Source organism: Enhydra lutris, unplaced genomic scaffold (genome assembly GCF_002288905.1).
Source record: "Enhydra lutris kenyoni isolate GAN:26980312 unplaced genomic scaffold, ASM228890v2 scaffoldscaffold8, whole genome shotgun sequence".
NCBI classification, from domain to species: domain Eukaryota; kingdom Metazoa; phylum Chordata; class Mammalia; order Carnivora; family Mustelidae; genus Enhydra; species Enhydra lutris.
The window spans coordinates 28,012,258-28,038,775 of record NW_019154092.1 but is presented as its reverse complement, the minus strand read 5'-3'; the positions used below and the strand labels follow the sequence as shown (position 1 = coordinate 28,038,775).

The following is a 26,518-nucleotide window of genomic DNA, read 5'->3' as shown; positions in this document are numbered from 1 at the left end:
CTTCTCACATGCCTTTTTAAAATATCCTCCCAACCCCGAAAACATCTACATTACAATAACAGGCCAGTCCAGTTTTGCCAAAGTTAATCAGATGCATCTGTCTTATAGGCTTCAGGCAAAAAGTCTCCTGAATTGAAATTAAGCTTTTATTCATAAAGCAACCAACGCTCTATATCAAAGAAACCAAAGCCCAAATGTTTATGTGCTGTTATTTTACAAATAATACCATGAAGCCTCAGTTTTTAAATATTACAGACAACTTGATGGTTGCACTTGAGTGATCAAATAAACCAAGTTCAAGGACAGCTCCATCCTATAGGTTGAAAAGCAACAAAAGAATAATGAGAAACCAGGGAAGAACTGATTTGAAATTACAAGTGTTTAAGTTACCCACAGGATTACATTTCTCACATGGCCAAATAAAAAATCTATATCTGTGTTTATACCTGATACAGCTTCTTCAGATTTGTCAATAAAAAAATAAGTGTTTGGGAATTCTGCCCAGCTTTATGTTCTGTAGCATAGATGCAAGTGACGGAATTATGAAAACAGATTTTTTAAAGATATCAACTGGCATTAAACTAATGATTAAAAATTTCAAAGCACATTTGTACAAACATTATTGAAATGTATTCATTATACCTAAGAAAGATGTTTGTAAAATGTAAAATGTATGTGTTATGTATTTTCTGGTGTAGACTTTAGAACCTCTTTTGGGTTTTGTTTGCATAAACTAGAATTTAGAGCCAGAATTATTACTTTCACTTACTTACGCTTCCATGTACATTTTACTTCCTAATATGCTGAAAGATCAATATTTGGTTGAACCACTATTGAGGAGAAGCCCCACTCCACCCCATTTGTGTTTTACAGGTTCTGTGTATTTAACCCAAAATATTCTCAGATAAGATTATGGAGCTCTAGGATAGGAAGGTTTGAATTTCCATGAAAGAAACATTATTTTATGTTTCTAAATTAAGAGTTTCTAAAAACGAAAATTAGGAAATCTCTTACCTACTATGAAAACCCACCAATAAAATGAAAAAAAGTGAAAAAAAAATATATATCTCCTTTGTATGTATGTGTATACACACACACTCATATGTATATGTGTGAATATATGAGTGTGTGCGTGTGTGTGTGTGTGTGTGTATGGCATATAAACCCATATATACGACATATAAACCCATCAAGTTATAAAGGTTTATGAGTATTATAATAAGAAGAACACAGTATTATTTTAGGAAGTAGCTTCTCTGTGCCAACATGTCAGTATGATCCCAATGGATCTGACAGGAAGCAAGCGCCCTAATCTGAATGTGTTCAGAGAATGATGTAGTAATAACACTAAAGTATACATGGTAATTGCAATGTGTGTGCTTATGTAATATCTTTCTTCATGAAGCTTCTCCAAGTTTACAGACCTCGTTTCATTATTTTTCCTCGCAAAAGACTTTCTGCTCATATTTCAAGTGGGCCAGGCATACCTTATACAGTAAAGTAGATTCATTTCCCCCAGAAATATCTCTGTCCATGAACAAATTCCAGATAAATAATGTTGTACATGTTATGCTGAGCACTCTGAATGCCTATTTTTGTCATTTTCTCTTTAGATAAAAGCACAGACAATTTGAAGCTAGGAAATTATTATGCCAGATTTGTGGAGTTTTAATTTAGAGAAACTGTCAGAAACACAGACTTTCTGTAGGGACTTGGCAAGAGGATGTTAACACTACAAGTAAAAAAGAATCCAATACATAAAAATGAAAGAATGTAGACTTTTAAAAATATAACAATAAAATTGTCCACCTAACATCGAACCTCACACACATTCTTCCTGTTTTTTCCTAAAGTCCTAAAGATGAACATGAAAGAATAATACAGATTTCAAGACAACTAAACAATGCTGAACAAATATAATTCACCATCACTATAATTTACATTTTCTTTCTAAGGTACAGTAAATGAAAGATAATTTTGGAAGATAAATTGAATATTAAGTAGCAGTTTAATGCTATGCTTGCTGCAAATATAAGTGATAAGCACCCAGTTTCATATAAATAATAAGCTCTGTTGAGCATGAATATATTATTAAATTATACTGTTTATTAATTCCATAAACTCAAGATTTACTATGGAAATATTTAAAAATATGTACTTCACAATCACATGACAGTATATCTCCAAGTCTCAATGATCACTATAATTCTCTCAAATCTTTCCGGAAACAAACATCTGAAATTTGTTTTATTTCAAAACTAAATGAATTTGCATTTTGGAAGAATAAGAAAATAATCTGCAACAAAATGCAAATTTTACATCTCAAATCACTGGCTCATTAGTCACTTAATTGTAAGCATAACACCTGCATTTCTGAACAGAAAAAAAATTAATTATATGATCCATTTTATTTAAAAACAATAAAACAATAGCATCAATAGAGTTAAATGCTTAATAAAAGGTAACTTTCATCTAATGCAGAATACACATAGGAAAATGAATTTTTTAAAAGTTTTTCATACCATTTACTTATTGCTGTTATTCTCAACAACTCCACACAGTCTAGAAAATTTGGATTGCAATTCCTGAAGAAATGAATGTCTTAATGAACTTGTCATTGAACATTAATAAATAAAAGTCTTATTTATATATTTTTATTATTTTCATATTTTAAAAAGCCAGAAAGTATGCCTTGGCCCACTTTAAGCAAAACATATTTATATTCATACATATTTAAATATGTTTATATATGAATATATATTTAAATGATTTACTGTGCGTGTGAAGGAAGGTGAGGTAAATATATGTAAAAAGTGTATTCTTAGATAGCATGAGCACCTATGTAACAATTCATATTTTTAATGAATTAAAAACATTTCACTTACGGTTGAGGCAAGGGTTAATTGACTCGGTTGAAATTTAAAAGTTAAAAATTTTGTAATAAACTATGTATATGTGTATATATATACCTGAACTAATAAAGCATCAACATTTTCACAACAACAACAAAACTCTGAACTTTCAAAAGTTACTTACTTTCTAAAAAGATGGGTTGGAAGAATCATGGTGTCCCGAATTTTAAAATGAAAACCAAGAAAAAAAGGAAGGAAAAAAAGTTAGTTTTTCAACTTAGAATGCAATTCTGCATCTTACCATTTCAATAAACAGGACACTACATAAGAAACACACCAATCTTGTAGATTTGGCTGCCATTGGGGAGGAAAAACTGGGGAGCTGTGGTAAAAGGCAACTCGAACCTCCTTCTCTAATGCCTCGAGCACATTTTGACTTTGTCTGCAATGCACATGTATTTCTATATTAGGAATATAATTAGAAATAAGCAAGAAGGACAATATTTGTCCCTAATTCTTTTTTTTTTCTACGGTTCCTGTAATTGGGCACTTCCCTATACACCTGCCAGGGTAGATATACAGCTTATTCTACTTGTTTGTTTTTCTCCCTAGACTGTAGGGTTGTGGAACCCTTCTGATTTGTTTTCATTTCCCACAACCCCTGAAGCAGAACAGGGGTGGAATTTGGAGGCAGGGGAGCAGGCATAATTTAAACTGTCTAGACATCAAAGAACCCCCAGAGATACTTTGCAGAGCCCTGGTGCTGTGTGAACTACAGGAAAACCATTGCTTTATCACATCAAATTGCTGACAGAACACATAAAATTTTACTAATAGTGCACACTTAGTGAAGGGAATGGATGGCTTATCTATTTTAATAATTTTTAAAACCACAAAAAAATAGCCAGGGAATGCAATTGGAAGAATATTTATAGACATGACAAAGAAAATATCATAATTGTGGTCCTCCATTCCTTTATGTATAAAGTAATAATGCTGTACAATATTTTTAAGTAACCCAAATTTTTCACTACTTTACTAATAAGTATCTCTTAAAAATGTCACATGAAAGCTTTTCCTAAAAACATTTTAATCTCATTTTTCAAACATGGGAACATCAAACAATTAATCCTGAACAACGTGAATCTAATAACTCAACAAATGCAAGAAGCAACTGTTAAGCAGCATTTATTGTGTTAACAGTTATTGTGCTAATTGTCATTAATACAAATTAACAGAAACAAATATACGTTCACTCTCTTTTCAAAAAAAATTCATAATAGCTCCTTTCAAGTACTTCCAGTGTTGATGGCTTATAGAGAATACCTTAACTTTAAGGGATTTTTTTTTTAATCGTTTAGAGGACATATTTTTGAGAGGAAATTATGTGGGCCTCTGGTGTGCAGATGATATTTTAGTTCTCGAGGGAGGATCCTTGCGTTCACTATTGGAAAATCTAAAGTGTTCACTTAGGATTTGTGCATCTAACTCTTGTATATGTTACACTTCGCCAAAATGTTTTTAAAATCTTAAAAAATGAGCAATGCACTCTTGGGTTTGTCTATTTATTTACACCTTTAATAGGGCAGGTCATGACGAGTGGAGGAGAAAAAACTATTTCTACCCATTGAGTGTCAATGAGTCCTTAGCACACAAAGGTACAGTGGACATCCATGGTTCAATCAGGAACCTAGATGATTAAAAAAACCTTATAGAAAGGCAAGGCTAAACTATTTTCTTGGAGAAAAATCATCACTAGTCTGGAACTCTTGGGAAGGACTGAAAAAAAAAAAAAACAAACTTAAAAGCCTCAAACGTTACATAAATAATCCCAGCACATAGAACGTTAATCAAAAAATGACTTACGGCAACCCTGAAGTTTGATTTTGAAGACACAAACAGTGTCCCAAACTGTAGTGCCTCCAGGATCACTAATGAACATTTTTCATGAGCCCAGACATACAAGAAATAACAAATATTAGAGTTTTAAAAATATAAAAATAAATAGGGAAGAACCAATTAACTCAAGACATGGGTCATAATAGGAAGATCCTTGCGTATTTCCATGTGAAGAATATCCGTATGATTTTCGATATTCAACATGTCTCTAAGGCAAAATTAGAAATGTAGGCCCAGCGCTCTTATGAAGTGGACAGACTGAGGCATGAAGTAATTGTCACATGACATATGCTGTGCAAGTTAATTCTTAAATTTAGAGAAACAATTTCAGACTCCAGACCTAAACACATGGCTCTGATGGGCTTGAACAGTATCAAGAGATAGTCTTCTCAAAACATAAACAGAGATTTGAACTTAGACCTTTCATTCACTCTGGAGACATTACCAAGCTGCCACCAGATAGACTCCAGGGGTTCATACAACCATATTCATTAAATTGACCTTTTGTTTTAGGAGACAAGGTTCTTAAAACATTACAACAGGGACAAGGGCTTGCTTAGCATTCTTTTAAAACAGCATAAGGAAATTGAGCAATGGGCCTATAAAAATATCAACTAAAGCCTATAACCCAAATTATAATTTTTAAAGACCTCCAGCTAAAACCTGAGGTGAGGCGTCTATAAATCTTTGCTTTACTAGACACTGAGCAAACACACACCGCACGTCTAGTTGGACGTCGGCCACTGCTTCTCTGTGTGCCCGTTACCGCTGCTATTCCAGGAAAGGCCATAGAGCACAATGGATAAGGCTGTGGCTTCTGGAGCTCATCAGCCTGAGTTCAACAGAGGCTACACCATTTACTAGCTGTGTGACTCGAGACTTGACCTCTCTGGAGTACAGAATGTGGATAACAAAAAAGTCACTATTTCATAAGGGATTCTTCTGAGGAATTAATGAGTTAAAACATGTAAAACATTTAGAAATGTGTCTGGCATACCGTAAGTGTTTGAAAATTGTGAGTTATTATTATGAATACGCTTCCTCCTCAAAGCAACCAACATCTAAAGGGACAAAGGATGGCAAATGAAAAGAATTTAAATATTTCCTAACTTGTCTAAAGAATTGGTTCAGGTAAGATTTTGTCTAATTCCACTTTCGTTTCATGAGCAAAAATAAGAGAAGACGTGAACGAGCTTCCACTCCAACCCCACAGCCTTTCACATATAAATAATATTGAAAATAACTTATTATTCAGTAAAGGCAGAAGGAAAAGAATAATAATAAATATCTGTTATTATGGTTGCCATTTGCCAAGCATCTGTAACAGGATTGGGCTCTCCTCCCTATTCTCTATATTCCTTACGGCCGCCACGAAATGTACGCATGATGCCCGACGTCGCAGATGTAACTGAGGCTGAGAGATGAAGACTTACTGCAGTCAAAGGACAACTAGGTGATACAGCTGAAATGCAAATTCCATTCTGATTCCAAAGCCCATGCTTTTTCCAATCCCCCCACATTCTTCTCCCCACAATTGCCTCCTCCACTTAATCAACTTTGGATGCCAAAAAAGAATATTTAGCACTTGATACAAACACACAAAGGAAAGCCAGATGCTGGCAAATGGTAAACGTGGTTGGCTCCCTCTTCGCTCAGTGCCACCTATAGCAATGACGACCCTCTGGGTGGACTTCATTATTCTAAGAACTAGGCTGCTGAAGAGGACATTGCTGTTTGTCTCCTTCAGATAATGCTACCTATTCAAACTGAAAAGAAAGAACAATGAGAGAATGTAGTAGAGGATTCAGGTCCACAACTGAGATGTCTCTTTATAGAACTGGATCACTAAAGAATAACACAATCCATTAACTGAATAAACATTAAGCACATTATCTAGGTCCAGTTAATCTTGAAATAAATTTGCACTCTGACAGTACTTTGCACATAATAGAAATGCAGGCTGAACTCAAGTGAATTCTCTGAATACATACAAAATGACAAGGGATGTAGGAGAAAGGAGCCTTGAGGCATGTGGCACCACAGGAGGAAAATCATTTCAAATTTAAATGGTGTTCTTAGTTTATTCCAAGGGAGATGACTGAGATGGAATCAAGTGCCAATTTCTTATGTCACCAACGCCAATGCAGAGGCAACTAACCCAGGGCCACTGGCGGCTCTTCAGGCCTTTATACTATTTTCCCCATCACAGCAATCTCAAAGAGAATATTCTCAATTAAGCCAAAAAATGTATCTTCCAAAATAAAATGGTGGAGCTCATATATTAAGAAATAATTATATTTGGTATGATTGATTAGTTTCATATAAAAATGTAAATTTCTACATTCTACTTGTACTCCTCCTCCCCCAACTTGTTAGCAATGGCTAATACTACAGCATTTCCAAATGTGTTCTATGGAATACTAGTCCCATGTGTGGCTGCAAAAGAACTGTCAAAACGAGTTTCGGAAAAGCAGCGTGCTGCATTCTTCGCAAAATCACTAAATACAGTAACAATATATACTAAAGTCTGAAAAACTCCTACTTAGGAAACCTCCTTAACTCACTGTTTCCTAAGCATAAACAATTTAAAAAAAAATCCTTCCCACCACAACATTTAGCAACATCCCTATTATAGCATGCCAAGAAATATACTTGAGGAAATGCTGTACTATATTTATCACTAAGATCATTAGGAAAAAGCACCTAACAGTTATACTCTCAGGAATGTTTAATTTTATTAGCCAAATGCTTAAAATATTATTTTAAAGGTATACAAAATATCTATTCCTCTGTGGAAAAAATAATGCACCGTGGTGAGTAATTTTCCCTGTGTAAATTTATAAAATTGAAAAACATATCCAGGCACTTTGAATAGCATTGACAAATTCACAAATAGTATCCACATGTAATTGAAAATACTATGTATTTGTAATATTCCCCCAAATAAAGGTCATCTTACTCATCCTCCCAGTGGTGAACCTCCTCCTGTCTCTCTTTTTCTCTCACTGAGTGATGGGTACTATCCTCCCCCTCATCACCCAGGACTGAAGGATTTCTCAGACTCTTCAAATCATGGTGCCTCAACAAAGTTCATTTTTCAATTTACCTTTTTGCTTCCTCACATCCCAATTCAAACATTATTTGCCTCATAGGAGAACAGTCCTATAGCCCCAACCCTGCCTTCAATATCTCCCTGCTCCAATGCAGCCCACCCAATGGTGCCAAAGCAATGTTCTTATTTAAAACACAAACAAAAACACCACTTAGACACCCCAGACCATGCCATACGCTGGATTTAATTTATTTATTTTTTAAAATCAGTGGTTCTGGAAGCATAAACTTTTAGGCTGAAATTACAGTCCCCTACAGTGTAAATTCTCCTACCTCATCTTCTCCAACGCTCAGCTTACGCTTCACTCTCAGACCCTTCTCCTAGAATCTGATCCAGCCCAGGAAATCGTGCCTCTGTGGTTTCCCATCTCTCTGTTTAGTTCATAAGAAACCCTCTGCCTGGAAACCCATCCCCCTCCTTGCTCCATTCACCACTCAGAATAAAACTTTTTAGCTACGGCCTGTATGGTGACACCTTTCGTGAGCCCAGGACACTCCTGTATTATAACCTCAACACTTCACATATCGCTCATGGTTTCATAAAAAATTTTTATACTTCTACACTGAAAAATAAAATTAAATTAAAAAATTTTATACTTCTGGGGCGCCTGGGTGGCTCAGTGGTTAAAGCCTCTGCCTTCGGCTCAGGTCATGATCTCAGGGTCCTGGGATCGAGTCCCGCATCGGGCTCTCTGCTCAGCAGGGAGCCTGCCTCCTCCTCCTGTCTCTCTCTGCCTGCCTCTCTGCCTACTTGTGATCTGTCAAATAAAAAAAAAAAAAAAAATCTTTAAAAAAAAAAATTTTATACTTCTAACTTTCCCGCCCCATATCACTTGCAATTTTGGGAACTCCTTAGGGGACAGTCACATATTTATTTATTTTTGTATTATCCGGCAAGCAATCCCAAAGCGCTCAAAACACGTTTGTTGAGATGAACTAGATCGCCGCTCTGGCAGCTGTTGCAATCCGGCATTTGTGGCCATAAGGCACCTGCAATGACCTTCAACTATATTCTGTTTAAACTGATGACTCCAATCACGTGTGTCAAACACCCGACACACCACTCAGGCCAGACTGGCCATCTTACGGACGCCTGCCACGCATTCCTGTCTCTCAGGGACTTTTCCCTCTTCAGTCATATGATTTCAGGTTAGTTATCAGTGAAACGGTCCTATTTCCCCACCAAGAAGGCTAGCCAGATTAAATGAAATGGTCAAAGGGCGTGAGTTTGGGGGAACTGATATGGAAATAAAGAGAAATAGCCTACCTTATTTTCAGTAGAAACATAAGTTGTAAAGGTACAAAAATGATTAGCTGGTGTCTATGGCTGCCTCCACAAGGAGAGCCTACCAAGAATAAGGCTAACCAGAGGAAAGAGGAGCAAAACATGGAAAGAAAAGGGGAGGGAGGGATGCTATCACTTGAACTCCTGTATTATCTAGTCAAGTTGAAGTTCAATCCATCAGAGGTCCAAGTTAAATAAGCAAAATATCCTGTTGTTGTTGGTTTTTTTTGACACTTGTCAAATAGGTTCAATGATTTATACACTATGACCTCCTTTTTCTAGGCCTCAATCTTCTCATCTGTAAAATGATGAGCTTAAAATAGGTGTGCTTTAAAGCTCTGCTAATCCCTTTCTGGCTACAGTTTTAAGGACAACTAATAATGGTTTGACTCTCGGCTTCCTGTTAATTCCAGCCATGCTGCCTGTCTACCTACCCCTTCATCTCCAATGCCTTCTGTTCTCCTCTCTTCCTATTCATCTGTCAAGGTCCCCTCACCTTCACCTCCTAAAAACTCCCCATGACCTCTCCAGTCCATGATCACCTCTGAAATTTCTGAGGCTTTATATATAGCCAGTGCCATGCAGGCAGCATTTCATTCTGTGCACCTGACACCACATAGCTTGATGGCATCTAGCAACTTAGGACTCCAACTCCCTTAGGGTTCTTTGCGGTCCCCTCAGGGGCCTGCCGGGCTTGGACACTCATGAAACATTCAGAGGCTCTTGATAAAGTAACATTTCACAATTTACAGAATAGAACGAAATTTGAAGCTTGGCAATACCAAGTACTGGCAATGTCCAGAAATAGAAACTACAAAATACTCAAGTGAGAATATAAATTGACACAGCCGATTTGGAAAGACATCTGGCAATATTGAGTGATAAACAAAACAAAACAGAAGTATGCATGCGCTACAGATCAGCAGTTCCACTTTTTGGGATAAACCCTAGAAAAACTCATGCACATTCACCGAGGGACATTACTTAAGAAGAAAAATGTCCATAAACTAAATATTCACCAATAGATTATAGCAATAGACACATTTATATTTTCACCTATATATTTATAGTAAAACTATATTCCTTCTGAGCTACAATAGTATACAGCAAATCTATGACACACACTACCTCTGAGGAAAGAAAGAAATCAATGAAACTCCGGCTTTTCCTGCTAGATTTCATCTGAAAACAATCCAAAGCAAAAACATGTCCACAACTGTGAAGTCCAGGCATGGGTTGTTGGTCTATGGCATTTTATTGTATTTTACTTTTCAAAACAGAAAATCACTCTTGCTTTTGTTCTTTTACCCACAATTTGGCTTCTCTCTAATTCTATCAGAGTCTTCCCCTGTGTCCATTTATGTTATTGTTTGAAGAGTTTTAGGCAAGCAAATAAATACACGGAATTTATATGGAAAGTATAAAGGTCCATCATTACACAGAACTGAAAGTCATGAGTCCCTCTCAACTTCCTCTAACTGTACCTACTACTTCAGAAGTAATGACTACCAAGGATCTGCCATGTTCTCTTCCAGAGCTTTTCCTATTTGCAATCAAATATGCCTGCATTTGAATCTACGGTTTGGTGTTTTAAACTTATTTTCAACACAAATGACACCAGTTTGTGCACACTGGTCGGTACATGCTTTTTTGCTTAATGACACAACCAGGACATTTTCCCACAGAATATTTTTTGCTCTTATTATTGTACAGATTATTGGATATTCTTAATATTCATGTAGTACTTTTAATATCCTATAGAGTAGATATGTCATAATTTTTGAAGTATTTCCTTATTAACATTTAGGTTGTATCTAATTTTTCCCATTAAAATCATGCTGCAATAAATAATACGATATATACTTCTCTCTATATATGAGCTACAGATTGAATGTTTTTGTCCCCAACCCCAAAAGTCATATGTTGAAACCTAGTTGCCAATGTAATGGTATGTGGAGGTGGGGGCCTCTAGGAGGTGATTAGGTCATGAGGGGGGTGCCCTCATGAAAGGGATTTGTGACCTTATAAAAGAGACCCCAGAGTTCTCCATCCCTGTCCCACATAAGGACTCAATGTGTAGTGGGATATCTACACTAGAGGGTAGAGGACCCCAGAAAGCGAGCCCTCACCAGACTCCAAATCTGTAGGCACCTAGATCTTAAACTCTGCAGCTTCCCGAACACTGAGAATCAAATTTCTGTTGTTTATAAGTCACCCAATCTGTGGTATTCTGTTATAGCTGCCCAAACAGACGAAGAAAATGTGTATGCCTGTTTCTCCAGAACAGAGTCCTGAAAGAATTTTTAGATCAGAAGGGTGATTTTTAAATGTTGATAGTTTCTTCCAAATTACCTTCCCTCGAGAGTAACTATTTTCCCCACCCCAGACAATGGTGGATAGCATTAATCTTTAAATTTTTGTTAATCTATCCAAAATGGAAGTAAAGAGGTCATTCCAGGTAGAGGGAACAGCATGAACAAGGCACAGATGGACATAACTGAATGTGGTGCACAGAAACATGATTATTTATGAGGTATTTTCAGAGAGTGAGGGGGAGGGAAGGTAGGGGTGGGATCGTTTTCCAGAAGGAAAATACGCACCATGCCATGCACATGTCTAAATCCCATGGCCAGGAGCTTAGTCTTCATGCAAGAGATGATAAAGAGCCCCAGAAAATTTTAAGGACAAAGATGTCCTTGTCCCTCTGTTAGCATGGGTATAGATCTGGAATGAGACATGCCTAGAAGACAGATGGATTAGGGCCTGCAGTACTGGACAGCAGGGAAGATGACAAGAACCTCAACAGAGCAAGGATGGTAGGCTACAGACATGAAGAAAGAGTCAAGAACTGCATGAGAAGAAATAGGGTGTGTTGGGCGGGGGGATCAGTAAGACATAAAAACTAACTAGATGTGTGAGATAAGGGAAGAGAAGGAATTTGCTTTGGTGGCTGGGGGGCATATAGTGGTATAATTAGTTAAGACAGTTAATATAGAAGAGATCGGTTTGGAAAAAAAAATATGATGAATATAGTTCTGGACTTACTAATTTAAAGGTATGCATCCATAATTCAGATACATACATGCATCACAGAGTTAATGCTGGGGTTAGAGATAAACAGTGGGGAACCATCAGCATGGAGAATGGTATTTAGAAAGGTGAAAACTGATAGGCACAGATGTAGAGCAATAAAAGAAGAGGAAAAATGACTGACTTGAGCTTATTATATTCCAACAGGCAGAAAAGTACATGAGAAAATATTTCTGAGATGACAAAAAGGAAAAGGGAATCCTGCAAAGGATTTCATTATAATAATGAGGTGTAACTCTAACCTCAGGATATGATTATTTTAGAAGTCAGAATAAATCCCTGTATTCATAGGTAGAAATAATCTATAAATTGGAAATTACCTAGAGGATCTTGCCAGTAGGAATCTTTCTTTTAAACACAGTTTTCTTTTAAAAGATAATACAAGAACATCACTATCTATCAATGGATGAAAAGATGGGGAAAATCATTCAAAATCTGAACTCCTTGGGGCACCTGGGTGGCTCAGTGGGTTAAAGCCTCTGCCTTCGGCTCGGGTCATGATCCCGGGGTCCTGGAGTCGAGCCCCGCATCGGGTTCTCTGCTCCGCGGGGAGCCTGCTTTCTCCTCTCTCTCTCTGCCTGCCTCTCTGCCTACTTGTGATCTCTATCTGTCGGGTAAATAAATAAAATCTTTAAAAAAAAAAAATCTGAACTCCTTAAAACAACTTTGAGCATTTTATAAGTTTTCTTCTAGCCTATTTTTTTGGTGTGCTTCTAAAGTTATAATTTACCTAAATGTTGAATTAGGATATTTTTAATACTATACCTAAAGCCATCAGAAATATATCGAATGGTTAAAAAGAGCCTATCAACTTGTTTCAAGTCCATGATTTTCAATCTGTCTATACATTAGGATTTTTAAAATGTAAATCCTTAGGCAACTCCAAACTTATTAAGTAAAAATCTCTGGGTAGGGTCCAGACATCATGCATTTTCTTGCATCTTTCCAAATGATTCGGATCTGCGGCCAAGTTTGAAAAGCACTGATACCACTGGTGAACATTTAAATTACGTCCTTTATAACAGAAATAGCATTAATACGAATATCTTAGCACATATATTTTTTTCTCATATTCTGAAATATTTTAAGATAGGCTTGCAAAAGTGGCATTATTAATTCAGGATATATGACCTTTTGCAAATAATGCCAGTTGGCTTTCCAAATGAGTTATTTTGGTTTACATTCTCACTGGTAATATATAACAGGAAGCATCATTTGGAGTCAGGGTCAAGTGCGTGGGCTGATTAATTTATTAGGTAAACTAAGAAAAATCTCCAATGGTTACTTTACTTTGCACTTCTATGATTATTAGTAGGATCACATGCTACTTGCTTAATCCTTAGTTTTATACATTGGAGCTCCTTTGCTCATGTCCTTTGAGCATCATACTCTAAGGTCATCATTTATTTTCTTAACTGTTTTAATGATCTCTTTATATAACTAACACCTCTAGCATATTAACTAAAAATATTTTCTCTATTGCCACTTACTATATTTTGATATGTAGGCACAAAAATTTCTGTAGTCAATTATGTCAATTATTTCCTTTGCACTCTTTGAACTGTGAAATGTTGGATCTGAATTCAAATGTTGTATCTGAATTTTTCTAATTTTCTTCCCAATGGTAAGACTTTTCATATGTAAGTTTTCAATCATGTACATATCTTCCTCAATATAAAATGCAACAAACACATTACATGTGCAATAAACATTTATCATTTTCAATGGCTTTTTATGGTTCAGAAAGAATAAGAGCAGTTTCCTTGTCCATTTCTGATTCATGCTCCTACTCCTCTGCAGAACAATCTGGTACTACTCGTTGGAAATTCCTTGATCAGCAGAATGTCAAAGGAATTCAGCTCAGAGTTTTGCTGGCTATGGGGAAATTTTTACCTTTAAATGTTTGATAAAGGAAATGTCTAAAATTAACTACACCAACCACTATGTTAAGACCGGCATTCACGCCAGAGTTAAATGTCAGTTTAACGGAGTTGCATTTTCTCCTCCTTCCTCCTCTTCTTCTTTCTTTGTCCACATGTACTCTTAAGGCAATATGTTCAGGGGTAGTTATCGGCTTTAATTAGAAGTATTACCATTGAAAGATATTTAGTCAGCATAGCTTTCTGCTATAGAACAGAATTTTTGCGAAATTCAAACATCACAGTTACTTGGGAGGGCATGAAATACATCCACAAAATTCAGATTAAATCATAAAGTAAAAAGTTTTACAAAGGGCCTAACTTCTAGGCAAGGTCTCATGGAAACAATATGCCCTGAGAAAGGAAGAATAAATACAAAGCCTAGTGAATCTAAAGCATCCTTCCCTTCCCCAAACTTAGTATTTGACACTTAAAATTACATCTAAGAGTCTGGCAGTAGGCCAACAAGAAATTTAATACACCTAGTTCTTGTTTTAATTTCACCCTCAGGAAAATATAATTCATGAGAGGGACAGGTTAGGAGCGGGGATTGCGGAATGGTTATGTCTCCTACAAGCCACATTAATACTTTTCCATACAGGAAAAAAACCGGTAAGATAAAGATAAGAATGCCTAAGATCAATGCAAATGTAAAAAGAGAATAAACAACACTTGTTTCAGGCTAATGGTTTTGGAAAACTATAAAATTATACACACATATATATTAATAAATTCAAAAAGTAATGCTACTAATACGTTATATATGTGTTACCTCTGTTTTATAGAAAGAAACATCTTCCTCAGGACAAAATGCGCATTTTGATGACCCATGGGGAGAAATGTATCTTTAGACAAAAGATTTCCTGTACATTATTTTACATCAATATCAGTGTTCCAGCCAGGCACACAGAGACCCTCCAGACAACAACTCCAGTAACGAAAAGGGAGAAAATTATGTAAATGGAATCAGAGTGGAAAGGAAGAGAACTGGTGAGCCATGATAATAATTCAAGAAAAATTATTTTCAACTAGACCCCTATTTAATCAACTAACTAAAGGGTAACTGATTAAGCAGTTGTCAGAACTACAGAGAACTATCTCTATGTTGATGCAACAATAAAGGAAATATTTTTGTGACTTCCTTTATTTCTCAATATTTCAAAAAACAAAACTTGACATATCATGGCTTCTGGCCATTTGGCAAACATCTGAAGTAAGCACGACTCCAACCCACTCATTTAACCTGAATTAATATTCTTGAGGTTTTATATAGCCACTTAAAGCTTCCAGGAAATAGTTCCTCGATGCACCTGCCACCTAATTCCATGAAATCAATATTTCACTTAAGCTAAGTCAGGAAATCTTAAGGTGCTGAATTCAATTACGACTGTTACTTCATGAGCCGCTAGTAGACAAAACATATCACTGAAATTGAAAATCATTACAGTTAAAGAGCTTTACCTCCTTTGGGGGGTGTTTCATAAGGTACCATTAACATAATTAATAACAGTATATCACATTAGGATAACAATAACAGCTTTAATATATGGTACAGTACTTTTCTATTGCCAAATGTCAGTTTATACACACAGAAACAACGTTCTCTCTGGCTATGCCTGAAATAAGTCTATTGTGTGAGGGTGGGAGCAAGCTGCCTGTCAACATGAAAAGAAAAACTGATCATATTGATTTAAATTTCATTTAAAGATGAAAACAAGTATTTACTGAAATCCAGATATATTACTAGTAAGCAGACAACAAAAATTCACATCTTCAGTCTTAAGCACCATGTTCTTCTACATTACAGGTAATGGTAAGCTGAGGTTCCATATAGCAAAGTTTTATAGACACAATAAAAGGATAAACAAACAAACAAAAAAAAGCTTTTATAAACAATGAACAAGGGGTGCCTGGGTGGCTCAGTGGATTAAGCCTCTGCCTCCGGTTCAGGTCATGATCTCAGGGTCCTGGGATCAAATCCCACATCGGGCTCTCTGCTCATCGGGGAGACTGCTTCCCCCTTTCTCTCTGCCTGCTGCTCTGCCTAGTTGTGATCTCTCTCTCTCTCTGCATCAAATAAAATCTTGAAAAAAAAAAAAAACAAACAAACACTGAACACCTAGAATTGGTCTTCAGTCACTCTTTTCTCATATAATTGCTACCTGATTGACCCTGCACAGATCTTTAGAGTTTTCAAGGATCCAATGTGGGGTATCACTACTTCATTTTCAAAACAGAGAATGGACAAATGCCCAAAAAGATAAAATCCAAAATTCTAAACCTATTTATCCCATTAAGTGGCAAAACTTTGACAATCCTATAATTGTTCATTTTTCACCTGACTCATTAAACCGACTTTTAAGAAAACTCTAGAAATTTTCAAAACAATCACGATGCTAATACATTTCTGTCTTTCATTTCCTTGGTTTGCTCATGCCTTCTGACAGGCATCCTTTTCCTTCTTCTTCTTCTTTTTTCCTTCCCTTTGGGACCCCCACTTTAAGTCTGACATTTGCCTGTGGCTTAACGTTTGACTGTGATGGAAAGACTGAGCTTCGGAATCTGCAAGACCCCAACTCAAATTCCAGATCTTGCACTTATACCCGTGTGAAGTTGGGCAAAACACCTAACTTCTCTCAGCACCAATTTCCTCATCTGTAAAATGAAGAAACAGCACCTACTTCTCAATGTTACTGTGCAGATTAAATGAACTAAAAAATAGAAACTGCTTGGCTCAGTGCCTGACACTGATCAGTTACCACATAAATGTTAGCTTCCTGCCCTTTTGCCAAAATGACATTCAACAGACAGTTCTAATGATATTTACAGACACATACATCTGTGTTTCTTTTCAGTTCTTTACCTGTATTCTACTATTAGGCCTAATAAACTTCCTCCATGTTCAACACTCAGCAAGCTTTTCATTACCCTAAAGGAAAATAACTGAAATAACATTTCATAAATAAATAATAGCCAAGAAAAGGCACCAAGTTTCTAAAGAACATGTTCAAAATTAAAGAAAGTCTAGCATATTCTATGTAAAAACTTAAAATGCCTAAGTAGTTTAAGGAAAGAAAGACAGAAGTTATGCTGCAAAACTCCTTAAAAGTACAACTCAATTTGATTCTTAGTAAAACAGGTTAGAATAATGAAGTGCTCTCAGTGTAGATAAAGCAAAACATTTACTGGGAAAAAAATCAGCCATCATCCTTGAGAATATTTATTGATGTAGTCAGGCTACTCCACTTAAAAGAGCCCCAAGCAAAAGGGTGAACAAGCAGACTACAACTTCAGCAAGAAAGATCATGGAGATGCAGTCAATGTTCACAGGGAAGAAGGCTCAGATACATAATGAAAAGGAAAATAAAACATTTCTATCTGCCATTGCAATAGGATTTGCATGTATAGATAAATTGGTAGTCAAAATATGGCCACAGTTTACACAAACTGTAACTCAGACAGAGGCATTAGCAAGCACACCAGGGCCGCCCGAATTTTCCCTTTCCAACAAGTCACACTTCTCAGTTTCGATTCTAGTCTGCACTGTCACACTGACAAAACAGAAATCACGTATGGGAGCGACATCCATCTGGGAATCACCCTCATAACCTTCGACACAGTCATTCAAATCACACTGCCTGGCCTTCAGGTGTCTAGTTGTCTTCTCAAACCCACTGAACATGAACGGGGGAATGAGTGACGACCACGCGGTTCCACACAGGAAGACCCTCAATGTCCATTTTCACCCGTCACTAGCTGGTACCTACCCGGAAGGAATGAACGGAACCACTCCAATGCACTCCCAGCCACTGCTGCTAGTTCAAGCATTCGGTTCAGCATCACCTCATGACCAACACGAAAGCAGCTGAGGCTCTAATATAATCATCATGGAAAGTTGTCCCAAATCCTTCATTCGAGGAAGATCCTTCATACACACCAACGCTGTCTCCAAGCCATGCCGGGGTCTGAAACCAGACTGGAAAATATTATATATGTGTATATATAGTAAAACTCCCACAAACCACTCTTCTACTATGTCATATTTATTTACAGCTGCTTAATCCATCCTATATTTATGTATACATAGAGATCGCCTTCTTAAGGTAGAATATGAACATTCAAGGAAAGATCCTTTTCATAGTAGAAAGTAAACTGACAGCGTATGAAGACCTGGAGCTGCCTGGGAAGGTAGTTGAGGTGGTCCCAAATGGAATATACTCTGTCCTGAAGGGAAGAGAGAAAACATAATATTGGTTTCCAAGGCTAATCTTCTAAACTTGGTATATGGATCAAACTATGTTTGTGTTTCAAAAAAAAAAAAAAACCAAAAACAACAACAACAACAAAAAAAAAAACAAATAACCTTGGCTTTTTTGGGACATGAGAAAGCAATGCCAGATTAACTCTCAAAGCTCTGTTTCATATTATCAAACGTGTGCCTTCTTCCTCCTGAACCCCGCTATGTGGTCACCACTTTCATAATCCTAGCTACCCTGGCCTTGACTGTATTATCAGAATCTCTACTGATCAAGGAACTCTCTACTTGCTCCTCATGCAGACAGGACCAGAAACCTTTGAATGATTATCAACTTCAAATGGTAGGAATAAAAAGGGGGGGGGGGGAAAGAAAAAAGGAAATGATCAATGAAGCCCCAAGAGCTATTATATGTTAAATAACCAGAACAAATCAACATTTAAAATATCAATTTTTCCTCTCACTGCTTAATGAATAGGCTTTTAAGAAACAAATAGACATTATATAGAGTTTTCAAAGTTAAACCAGAGAATGCACTATTTTTATCATCTTGAGACTTTTATTACAATGTTAAAGGCTACGTATTTCCTTTGTGCTTCCCCTTTCTCCTAAACTAATACTGAAAACTAAAACTTTCAATCTCAGCACAAAATGTTACTGTTTCTCTATTTCTAGAATGTGCCTAAAATAAAATTAAATGGGTTAAATCACTGTAGCATTATTTCCTATGTATTACCCTAAATTATTATTTGCATTAAGCAAATGGCTATCTGACAACCTGTCATATATAATTCCATTTAAAATAGAATTCTGTCTTCTAATTTCCATATCACTTGCTCTACCAGCCAGACTCACCCCATCCTTGTCAGCTACATTCAGGCTGTACTAAAATGAAAAATCTCAGGGAAGTCCATCCAGTGCACTGTCTCCTTTACCACTCCATATATGTTGGTTCCCAAGTCAACTAATCCACTGATACCAAATACCCAGAAATTTACTAGACTGGTTTGGACCTGAGATTTATATCAAACATAATACTCACTATATATACATTTCTTTCTGGACACTCTCCACTAACTCCACTGCATCTCATAAAAAGTGACATAGCTCTCATAAGGAAAATGCAGAAACTAAATGGATCACCTAGGCAAAGGACCTAGAAAATACTACACTGAAAGGGATAGACCACTTGGTTGATAGCTCAAACTTACAGTCCACTTGGTGCTTAGCAATACACAATGCTCTTCCTCCTAAAATTTTAAGTCCTCTTGTTTGATATATTAACCCTCTGTTGTCTGACCAACTAGAGTGAGTATGAGAGTCTTCTCAGACCAACCCTTATATATATATGTCAGCTAAAGATGTCTATAAATGATATATGTTCAGTCAAACAAACATTTGCTGAGATATCTTCTATGATCTATGAATACAGGATATACAAACATCAGTAAGGTAGGCCACTAGCTATCTTGCAATTTATAGTTTAAATGAAAGAAAGACATATAAACAAAAACACCTGTGATAAAATACATTTAAAACATCCCTTGAAATATAGAAGAAGGAACCGTCTTTCTGCCTGGGAATCATAGGGAACATTGCCCAGGGGAGGCGACAATTTGCATCTTAAATGATAAACAGGTAGCAGGGTAGGAGTAATGGTAGTAATCAACAGAAGCTAAGCATTAGCATGCATGTAATTTAGTAGAATCTTGGAAATCAGATCGCTACTCGAAAGTAAAATATATTCTGTCCTATATTTAGTATAATAGAAAGCGTTTCCATTTCAGTATAATGGAAAACTCCCAGTATACTATGAACATTTAATACATATTAAACAAGCCAAAACTGTGAGAACCTTAATGACAGAAGCACACAAATAATGACACAGATTTTCCAAATAATTAATCATTTCCTACATGTTTAAATAGAGACCTCCTCAGAGATAGCAAAGGTTTTCTTTTATTATTATTATTGAAGTCTATACTCCAAAATTTCATTTTGTATATTTGAAGCTTCATGATCAAATATCAACCAGAATTTGGGTGATAGGACAAATACACAGGACTCTGAGACACATTCCCCCCCCCCCACACACACACCGATCAGATAATTAGAAGGAGGTTCTGTCAGGACACTCCATGTTAATACACAGAAGGCTGGAGGGTGGGGAAAGGAGGAAATACCTCATCAATATCATTCATTCAAAAGGCTAAAGTGGCCCAGGGGCACATGGATGGCTCCGTCAGTTCAGTGTTCAACTCTTGATTTCAGCTCAGGTCATGATTTCAGGGTCTTGAGATCGAATCTTGTTGTCGGGCTCAGCACTCAGCACAGAGTCTCCTTGACACTCTCTCTCCCTCCACCTCTGTCCCTCCCCACTGTGCACATTTATGCTGTCTCTCAAACAAACAAATCCTAAAATTTTTTTTAAAGGTTGAAGTGGCCCAAATATGAAAGCTAGCTAGAAAAAGTTTCTCAATTACAAATAGGACACCCCCAAAACCATCTCATTTAATGGAAAATTATTTATTTGTTGGTATATTATAAATTGGGAAAGTCCCTGATCCTAGCATTCCAACACTGACATTGACAGCTGTATTAAAAACAACTCAGGATCGGGGCACCTGGGTGGCTTACTTAGTTAAGTGTCCAGCTCTTGATTTTGGTTCAGGTCATGATTTCAGGCTCTTGAGATCAAGCCTGGCATCTGGCTCTGCACTCAGTAGGGAGTCTGCTTGGGATTCTTTCCCTTTTCCCCTCCTCCTTCCCTTGCTCACATGCCTGTATGCTCTCTCTCTCTAAAAATTAATAAATCAGTCTAAAAAAAAACCTCAGAATCTGCTCAATCAAGTTACAATGGCTTTCAATCTTATCACTGCCTCTGAGTTAAGAACAAAAACTAAAATCCCTTTCCTAATTTAAGAAATCTTAGATAAAAACTTGGGTATTAAATAACATTGCATACTTATTAAAACAACCTTTTGGCATCAATGTGCAAAAAACACTACTGTGGAATATCTTAGAATATAAATATGACTTGAAATCTATTTAATCTTGATTAATTTCCCCAAATTCCTAATAAGGCAGCAAACAGTGAAATGTCATTAATCAAATGTCTTACAATTGATAGCACATTTTCCAAATTATATTGTTTTCATAACAGTCTTTTGATGCAGATAAAGAGCTGCAATTTCCCCCCATTTTACTGGAAAGATTAAGAAAAAAAAAAAAAAAAGACTGAGTGACTTATCCAGGATAACACATTATGCTAGAAGCAGAAATAGAGGATTAAAATTTCCATTCACTCAATCAGAAAATATCATGAGCCTATTACATGAAGGGCACCATGGGGAAGAGACAAATCAATGAGACATGAACTCTACCATTAAGGAAATTGCAGTCCTATTATAACAAGAGAAAATCGGAGAGAGTTTATTAGATGCTACAACAAAGGAACACACATATTATGTTATAATGGAATAGGAAGGATAAAATAATGAATTAGAGCTAGAATTAAAGAATTCTTTACTGAGGAAATGGTATAGGACATTGGCACTGGGCTTTGGAGGTGGGGGGTGGAGGACAAGAAATGTGAAGGTCATTTCAGGCTGAGCAGAGTCAGAGAGGCTTGAAAATATATGGAAGGTTTGCATGAAGTCAAGTAAATAGGTAATTATGTTTTCAAATGTCAAATATGGTAATACATATTTAACTTATACCAAGCCCAAGAATGAAATTTAATTTAAAAACAGATATAGCAGAGGCTGGTAGTTGCTCTTCAATAACTACCTTTCCCTATAGTGAAGCCTTTTCTTTTAGCTGGGAACATGCCTCATACAAAGACTGTATTCTCCAGCTTCCCGTTCAGCTAAGTGCAACTCTATATCTGGCCAATAGACAAGAGGAAAACCATTACACTCAACCTTTGGAAGGTATCAATAAAGGGACGGCATGTGTCCCTTCTTCCAGCTGCTTCTTGGAACATGGATTTGGTGGCAAGCCATGTTAGACCATCAGGATGAGGACAGAATCCTAAGGATAATGGGAACAATAAGACAGAAGGACCCTGACTCCCTGGATAGCCTGATGTAGCAAAGTTATCTCCTCATTCCTGGGACTACCTTCCAAATATAATGTGAGAAATTAACTTTTATTTTGTTTCATCACTTATTCTGGCACTTTATGATATGCATGCAAAATTATACACTAGCTTATATAAATAGGATATGCTATAAAGTAAATGCAAAATCAAAGTAATTTCTTGAATCTCAATTCTCAAAACCTAATGAAAATAACCTGAACATATTTAAATTAATTGCAAAGGATTTAATATAGTCAGCAACATATAATTATAAAAGGCTTTCAAATCTATTTTTAAATTTTAATCTACATAACAACCCTAGGCAGAGGAAAGGTCAGAAATCAATATTATCATATTGTAAGTGAGGAATAAGACAACATATCATGAATTCATAAGAATTTGATAGCTCTAAATTATATTGAGTTTAACCTCACTTAATCCATAAAATAATGACATATATTCCATACCACACTAATATACTAAAGATCCATTTATGAGAAAAGTGAAATGAGTTATCAACGCCAGAAAAAAGAATCAATAAGTGAAAAGCAGATTTTTGTTCTAAGTCGACAATTTACATATTGGACTTCTCAGTCCACTCGGTTTTATTGTGATTACATTTAAATATTTAATTGCTATCCATTTCTTATAGTGAAGAGAGGAAAATTTAATAAGTCAACAAAAATATGTGATCAGAGTGTGAATGAAGAAAGCAAGCAAGCTACAAGAGCCCAAGCGGAAATATGAACGGAGGAGAGCGGCTGCTGGATGACCTGTGTGCACCAACTTGTCTGCACACGAATCTGTTCACCCTTCCTTCACATGTTACCTCATATTGCAGGCATGCCAAAGAATAACTAGAGTAAGAATATTCAATAAAATGATCTAAGGCATTGTGCTTTACTGAGCTCACTGGCTAGCTACATCAGTCCACAGAGGAAGGGACATGGGTGGTTGCAACTTCTTCCCCCGTTCTTCCCCAAATCCCTTGAGCAAGGTCCTGATGGCAACAAGGGCGCTACTGAGGCCAAATTCGAGAATATTGGATCACTAGTTGACATATAAATTACAGTACAATCTCTCCCGCACCCCTAACTCCTGCCAACGGTGTTACAAATATGTACTACTGGAGGCACATAAAATCAGGTAACAGAGGGGGACTGGATCAATGAAAACCCATCACTTCAGGAAAATCAATTGAAAGACATGTCCCTTCTAACAGTACCTTAGAGTAGATTTATCTTCTTTTTTTAATGTGGTCTTATCTTCCCTTACTACTAGGCTTTTGCACATTCTTAAATTCAGAATTGATCAGCCTCATCTAAGTTTTAAGATGAGTCAGATATTTACTAGTTCTATTATGCAGACCACTCATCTTCTCTAAGCATTGGCTTATTGATCCATAAAATAAAAGTTGAAGACTATATGATCTGCAAAGTCCTTACCAGAAAGAGAATGTTATAGTACTGAGTTAAACTTCATCTCAGATTGCAACCCAATGTAGTAAATAACTGTTCTAAAGGAAGCTTGCTTTCAAATAAATTCTCAAAAGCATTGCTTAGAGTTGGATAGTAACAGTAATAGCAAATGGCCCCTTGTGTAAAATAGTCCTGACTTTCCAAAGTCTGCTTCTTTAGCTGTTAGGAATCATTCAGCCCACCATTTTTTTTATCCCAAGAAACTCTTCTAAAAAAGACTGGAAATTGCTTAGGTGACCAGGTGGTTGAAAATTGAGTGAGGAAGAGACTAGATTTAAAATTTAGATAATTATCTGCTCCTACTCAAATTTCTACAGATACTATTACACAATTCCTCATCACTCTTTTATGAGAAAAGAATATACCATTGTATCTCATATCCAAACTAATTTATAAAACTTTGGAAAATTAAGTTATACGTGGCAGCCAAAGGGTGGGAACTAAAAATAGTAAATTATATAAATTCTAACTTGAAAAATCAAGTTAGCCATTTTAATATTGGGGCTGGATAAAAAAAGTGAGCAGTGAAAACTGTTCTGAGTAATTCCAAATAGTACTTTCTGTATTCCTACTTTAGCACTTTCCTTCTTAGGGTGAAGGTGTAGGGGAATTCCAAAGTGACCTCTGCTCAACTTAATACTTCAGAATTTAAGATTGGAGCCATTTAGACTTTACCACCATTGACAACTTTTTCCAACAGATCTTCATGAATGCCATTTTTCTGTATCTAGAACCAGCAGGTCACCTTCAATAAACACAAATTAAGCAACAAATTGAAAAGTAACCATTGTACAAACTGTTGTATTTCATGCAGACATGCTGGAAAAGAACTAAGTAATGAATTCAGATTAGCTATAGTGGCCTAAAGGAGAACGTGCTCTGCTTAGAAATTTTACATCTGTCTTTTGAAAAAAGAAAAATAAAAATAAAAAGCAAAGAGCAGTGTTTTTATGGAAATACAATGGATGGATGAGATGAGGAAGGATGGATAAATGGTCATGATACAGATTAACAAGGACAGTAAAGTATATCTGCTCATTCTTTGCTTAACATAATTTCCCCCCCAAAAGGCAGCAATGCTGCTTCTGAAACCATATTGAAACCATACTCACTCTCTCCTTTTCTTCCCCTAGATGCACCTCTTAAAAGGAAAACAATGTTAATAACTTAGCCTCCCCTTCCCCCAGCTAAGCATGGTTTAGTCAATCCCATCTATTTTCATTTGGTTGTTTCACAAATGTAGGCACTGCCCCCCTCTAAAATCGCTGTTTGGATTATCTACATTTTGTTAGCAATTATGCTTTGACTGGTCACAGTTTGCAAGCTTCCCAGAAACAAGTTTCAATCTGTAAGTCCAATACCAACAACGCTATGGTGAGAATCCTATGAAGCCTTTGATCCTCCCATTACCTGAGGCGTGCTTCCCATCCTCACAGCATTACCTTCTAAAACAAACAGTAAGAAGGTACATTCAAATATGCTTTGCTGCTGTCTGTAAGCCCAAATGTTCACAAGAAGTCACCTTCTTGTTGGACAAGCATAAGAGTTAAAAACTCACCTGAGGCTTTGCATTCCCCAAATTTAAATAGATTATGAATGTCTTTTTCACCTTTCATCCTATTTGTAATTAGGCTATAAACTTGAAGAGTCTGAACGTACCTATCCATAGGCTCGACTTTAACCTCACTAAGTAATATATAAGACACTCAACAATTAGCCTGAAAAGCTGCTAAAGGGGATATGTTTGGGGTGGAGGTAATTTACTTAATAGAATCACATAACCAACACTTCCCTTAATCAAAATTTTATTAGGCTCAGGCTACAGATATTTTAAAAAAGTTAAATGCAATTGGTTCTGAATCAGACATCAAATCCACGGTTTGCCACTTGCTAGCTGGGTGAATGGTCTCAAGTCACCTAACCACACCTGCTTCAATTTCCCTAACTGTGAAATGGGTCATAAAATATCATCAACCCACCACAAAGTTTTTAAAAAGGTAATTCAGGTAAAGTCTTCAGGATTGGTCTAATATAAGCAAATGATTTTTAAAAATTAGGAATCCTTTTAACCATCAAGCCCCTACTCATAAATTTGCATAAAGCATGGTATCTCAGCCCTATGTCAAACAGATTGATGGATCCAAAGATGTGAATTCCTTACTGTAATGGTCTTATATTTGTGATGGAAAGACAATACTGTTTGACATGTTGGAATATCACACATTTTATCAAGAATTCAAGAGAGAATTAGAAATTCCTAAATTTAAAAACTGTGTTTATATTTATATTTATATAAAACTAACTATACATATATTTTTCAGCATTATGCACTAGGCAGAAGACATGCTTCACAGAGAAGAGATTAAAAGACTTAATTAAATGACACAGAAAAATGGTCTGGAACCATGTTGTTAAATTCTTAAAAAGCAAGAACTACATTTTATTCATTCACTATTCCAGCGATCTCTACCCTCTCAGTAACATAGTATGTGCTTCATAAATGTTAATGTAATGAACGCATGCCTTAAACCTTCCACAAAACCTCAGG

The 26,518-nt window shown here is 36.3% G+C and overlaps 1 protein-coding gene across 1 annotated transcript in view; it reads right to left on the bottom strand.

Moving 5' to 3' along the window:
* The window catches only part of LOC111142412 (additional sex combs like 3, transcriptional regulator), a 150,275-nt gene that overhangs the window by 113,336 nt on the left and 10,421 nt on the right, over nucleotides 1-26,518 (bottom strand). The window lies entirely within an intron of this gene.